This window comes from Elephantulus edwardii, unplaced genomic scaffold, assembly GCF_000299155.1.
Source record: "Elephantulus edwardii isolate Elephantulus edwardi_28Jun2011 unplaced genomic scaffold, EleEdw1.0 scaffold00066, whole genome shotgun sequence".
Classification (NCBI taxonomy): domain Eukaryota; kingdom Metazoa; phylum Chordata; class Mammalia; order Macroscelidea; family Macroscelididae; genus Elephantulus; species Elephantulus edwardii.
The window spans coordinates 15,855,082-15,860,689 of NW_006399816.1; the positions used below are offsets into that span (position 1 = coordinate 15,855,082).

Here is a 5,608-nt window from a genome sequence, read left to right on the forward strand (position 1 = left end):
AATGTCATGACCTCTTGCAAATCCAGTTTAAACTTCTGGAAGTTCTCTGTCAAGGTACTATTCTGGCCATTTTGGATAATCTTCTGAAAGATTTTGATATTAACAATACAGTTTAATGATTTCTAGATTCTGTTGGGTCACCTTTCTTTGGAATGGGAACTAATACGGATCTCCTCCAGTCAAGTGACCTGTCTTCCAAGTCTCCTAGCACAGACTAGTAAGCACATCCAGGGTTGCAGCTGTTTGTGGAAACTTGTCAGTTAGTATTCCATATCGTAGGGTATTATTTTTTGCCAATGCCTTCTGTGTGACTTAAATGTCTTCTTTTTTTACTGTTGGTTCTTGATCATATGCTACTTCTGAAATAGTTCTGTGCCAGCCACTTCTTTTTGGTACAGTGACTCTATGTGTTTCCTCCACCTTCTTTTGATGATTCCTGGATCATTCAAGATCTTGCCCATAATACCCTTCAGTATTGCAACTCAAGGCTTGGCTTTACTTTTCAGTTCTTTCAGCTTGAGAAATGCGAATGAATTCTTCTCTTTTTTCTTTTCTAACTCCAGCTCTTTGCACATCCCATTAAACTACTTTGCTTTGTCTTCTCAAACTGCTCTTTAAAACCTTCCATTTCAAAAGTCTGCTCCTTAGTATTCCAAACATAATGGGCTCATGATGGGCTCCATCACATTTTCTAATCTCCAGCTCTTGAGACCCCTATCTTCTCTCAGGAAACTAACGCTCGGATGCTTCCTGCATCAACAAACCCACTTAAATCCCACTTGAAAAAAAAAATCAGACGTAACAATTCCCTCTGAGACATGCTGGAGAACAGGTAGATTGGTAAACTGGGTTACCTAATCCCTGAACCCTGTTGTTCGACAGTACACAAGAACAGTAATGATCATATCATATACCACGCTGCTTTTAAAATCAAGACCAATGAGGCCTAGTCTATGAGCTGTATAAAGTCCAGCTGTAAACAATCCTTTCAGAACTACTCAAAATTATTTTTTCAGTTGGGTTTTTTTTTCATTCATATATATTGTGTTTTACACATTTCTTCATTCACATTGTTTCATACAATCATTCTCATATGTTGTGTTTTATAAAATTAATCATCGTTGATCTATGCCTCATTTTTCTAAGATCCCCATTGGATCTTTCCTAATTCCTTTACCTCCACCTACCAAACTCTGTGACCCCATGACTCCCTTCCTTTCAGTCCCCCCACCTACTCTCCTTCCTTCTTTGGACATTTATACACATCTTACTCATTGTTGTTGTTGTTGTTGTTGTGTACCATCAAGTTGAAACTGACCCATAGCAGACCCTCCAGAGGGTTTTCAGAGTTAATCACACGGGAGGAGATTGCCCATCCTTCTCCCGCAAAAGAGCTGGTGGCATTGAACCGCATACCTTCAGAACTGCAGCACAGCTTCTTGCCTCTAGGCCACCAGAGCACCTTTGTTACTTGTTAGCTTCTATTTTCACAATAACAGTTTTATGCAGTATTTGTCCTTATGAGACCAAGTTAGCTCACTCAGCATGATGCTTTCCAGCCTCTCCCATGTTAAGCAGTATTATTTCTAAATTGTTGCTCCTGAGTTCTACATAGTATTCCAGCATGTGAATGTACCACAATTTCTAAGTACATTTGTTTGTTGATGGACATTTGGGCTGTTTCCATGCTCTTGCTGTTGTGAATAATGCTACTATGAACATAAGTGTACAAATCTACATTTGTGTCTCAGTTGTAATTTTCTCATAGTGTATTCCTAGCAGTGGATTAATAGCTGGGTCATATGGAATTTCTGTGTTCAGCTTTTTGAGGAAACACCAAACTGCCTTCTAGAATGGTTGTATCATTTTACATTCCTACCAACACTGTATGAGAGTTCCTATATCTCCACATCCTCTCCAGCATTTATTGCTTGCTGTCCTGTTATTGCCACTGCCACTGGGGTAAGATTTCCTGACTGCTGGTGGCATCCACTTCCTAAATAACATGTCTCTGGAAACTCAGTGAACTTTGATAAATGTCGATAGTTATAAAGGGGCTTCAGGCTTTTTTGTTTGTAGGGTCGATATGTGTTATGCTCGACTAGAAGGCAATCAACAACTACAACTGAGCTAAGATGGTATCTCATTGCAGTTTTGATTTGCATCTCTCCTATTGACAGTTATTTTGAACATTTCTTCATGTGCCTGTTGGCCATCCAGATATCTTGCTCTGTGAAAAATCTTTCCATGTCTTTTGCCCTTTGTTTAGTTGGGTTATCAGTCTTTTTCTTATGGATGCCCTATAGGTTTCTAACTTTCATTAGGAGATCCTTGTTTGAGATGTCATTGCCAAATGTTTTTTCCTAGTCAGTAGGTTTCTTTTCACCCTTTTGGAAAATGTTTGATGCACACAGGAACTTAATCTTTAGAAGGTCCCATTCATTGAGATGTTATTCTGTCCTGGTTGTGCATTTCTGTCTGTATTCACCAATCTCTTGATACCATGGGCTAGGCCTTGTAAGTTTGGCCCTGTTTTGTCTCTTATGATCTTTGTGGTTTGGGACTTTGTCCCTAGGTCTCTGATCCACCTTGAGAGATGTGCAACCTGCAGCAGTCAGGTTTTGTCAGCACCATTACTTAAAGAGGTTGTCATTTCCCCATTTGATAAGTTTCATTTCCTTGGAGAATGCCAGTTGACAGAATGTAGATGGATTAATTTCTAGGTTCTCGAGTCTGTTCCATTGGTCTGTGTGTCTGTCATTGTACCAGTACTGTGCTGTTTGGGTTATTATTGCTGTGTATTAAGTTTTGAGATCAGGGAGTACCATGCCTCTGTCCTCATTTTTGCTTTTCAGAAGTACTTTGCTTCTTCAGGGTCTCTTTCCTTTCCAAATAAACTTAGCTATTGCTTTTTCTATCTCTTTGAAAAATTAATTTGGTATCTCTGTTGAGAGTGCATTAAACATGTAGATGGCTTTTGGTAGGATTGTCATTTTCATTATATTGAGTCTTTCTATCTGTGAATCCATGAATTCCTATCCAGGGAGCTCTGGTGACCTGGTGGTAAGAAGCTGCACTGTAATTCCAAAGGCACGTAGTTTGAATCTACCAACTTCGCTGTGGGAGAAGGATGGGCAAGCTCCTCCCGTACCCAGTGGAGGGTCAGCTGTGGATTGGTTCCAATTCAACAGTATACAACAACAACAACATCCATGAACAGGGAGCATTTTTCCTTTTCTTTGGCTCTCTTCTTGTTTTTCCTAGTAGTATTTTGTAGTTTGCTTTATAAAGACCTTTTATGTCTCTAGTTAGGTTTATTCCCAAGTATCTCATTTGTGGTTGCCTATTTTAAGTGGTTTTCAAACCCTTTATTTGCTCATCTTGAACACCACGCAGGGTCTCAAGCTCTCACAGTGATGCTTCTTAAAAGTGTCCCTCTTCTCTCATTCATGGGAACTCTAGCAGCATAGTCCAGGGTGAGTTGCTCTGCTAACCCAAAGGCTCTGCTTCTCTGCCAGTTCGAATCCACTAGCCACTTTACAGGAGAAAGATGGGCAATCTCATCTCCTGTGATTTACAGCCTCTGAAACCCACTGAAGGGTCAGCTGTGAGTTGGTTCCTACTGGACAATGAGTTTGAGCTTGAGTTTGCCCTCTCTCACACATCCTTCACCCCTGTAGCTCCTCCTCCAGCCACTCCAGCTCCTCCCCCTTTTAACCCTGTCTTTCCAACTTCTACCCTTTGCTCCTGATTCCATATCACAAAAGCCTGAGAGAGGCTGCTTTACAATGCAGTGCAAGAGGAAGGTGAAGCTTGTCTGGCCAAGCTGGAAACCTTTCTAGTGAGTGAGGAGAGGGAGAAGGCACTAAGTTGTTTTTGTTTCGTTTTGGTTTTTTGGTCCTGATAACAATAATTAAGGTTCTTTCTGCAAATGATGGAATAATGTCTCGTTCTAGACATCTTTTCAAGTCCATCACATAAATCTGAAGGATGATTCCTGCCCTCTAGGAACTCACAGATCAGTGACATCAGGCAAGATGGCACTAAGTCAGGGGAGGTCAGAAAACAAGGCTACTTGAGCTCAAAGGAAGTGTTAGAGAGCAACCAGATGGGAGGGCTTCCTGGAGGAGGTGACTTTTGACTGGCCCTTAGGAATAGATAAGGGAATTCTCTAGTGATAAGGAGCTGGGCTGCCAACTCACGGGTGCGGGGTTTGAATCTACCAGCTTCTCTGAAGGAGAAGGATGGGCAGGGAGTCTCCTCCTGTGTCATTTACTGCCTCTGCAAACCCACTGGAGGAACAACAGTTCCTTCTCAATAGCACACAAAACAATTAGAAATAGACAAGATTAAGACATGCACAGATGCAGGTAATGGGCTCTTATCCCAGGTGAGATGACAGGATAAGCAAGATTTGGAAGTGGAGGAAAGCAGGGGAAGTTTATGCAAAGGAAATGCGAGCCAGAGCTTTAAAAAAAAGAAAAGAAAATCTGCAAGAGTATCATCGAGGGCTTTGAAGGGCAGCTAAACATATTAAAAGCTTGTTCATCTGGATTTTTCAGCCCCCAGCAAATTAGAACTATTCTTCCCATTGCTCCGTCGACAAATTATTTTTGGTTCTTCTTCTCTAATGGCTGGCCTCTTGAGGGAACAAACTCAGTTGCACAGAGTGGAGTGTAACGGTTGCTTTTCACACTAAATTATTCCTTGTAATCATCTTGCAAAGGCTATTCTGCACATCTCAAGCTTCACAAACAATGTGCTGGGAGAGGGGATAGTTGAATTGAAGGTGTGACACCAGAATGAACATGAGTGTGAGAGCACAGGGAAGCCCTCGAGGACTCAGGAGAGTCCAGAAGGATGTCTTTGGCTAATTGGCCCCCACTTTGCACACTCTAGGGACCCTGGGGATAATGTGGGTAAAGCATTCTGCTGCTGACCAAAAGGACAGCCGTTTGAGTCCACTAGCTGTTTCCCAGGAGGAATATGAGGCCATGTGCTTCCATGAAGGTGTCCACCCTCAAGAATGCTATGGGACAGTCCTCAGGGTCACAGTGCTCAGAATTGACTCCTTAGCAGTAGTTTGGGTTGAGTTTGGTTGCCTGCTTTCCAAATCTTTGCTCTTTGTTGTTCTCTGTCCTGGCTGCTGCCACAGTGTTCTTGCTTACAGCCTCAGACCCAATGTGTGACGTTCATTATCTCTTAATCTGTTATCTGCCAAGCAAGTCAAAAACCTACTTAAAGCTGCCCTTTCAGCAAGTTTACCAAAGCTATAAATCACACTAGAGGAGAATGTCCATCTTTCTCCTGGATTCAAACCACCTGCCTTTGGGTTGGCAGCACAGCTCCTTACCTACTAGGCCCCCAGAGCTCAATGCCTGATGGGAAAGCTTGATAGAAACATGTATAAACTAAAAGCATGTGGACACACATTGGAGGACGCTCTCCTCTTAGAACAGTGAATAGGCTTATGACACCTGTGGACTTGTGGCTCCCGAGTCTCCTCTCCTGGTTTAGGTCTAGTTCTTTCTTTTTTTTTTGTAGTATTTTGATATTTTTTGAATTATTATTAAATTTTATTAGTTTTAGTGAACATTTACAGAGATTT

The 5,608-nt window shown here is 41.8% G+C and overlaps 1 protein-coding gene across 1 annotated transcript in view; it reads left to right on the forward strand.

Annotated features, from left to right (window-relative positions):
- ITGA11 (integrin, alpha 11) overlaps window positions 1–5,608 on the forward strand; it is a 201,524-nt gene that overhangs the window by 163,066 nt on the left and 32,850 nt on the right. The gene's annotated exons all lie outside the window — the stretch shown is intronic.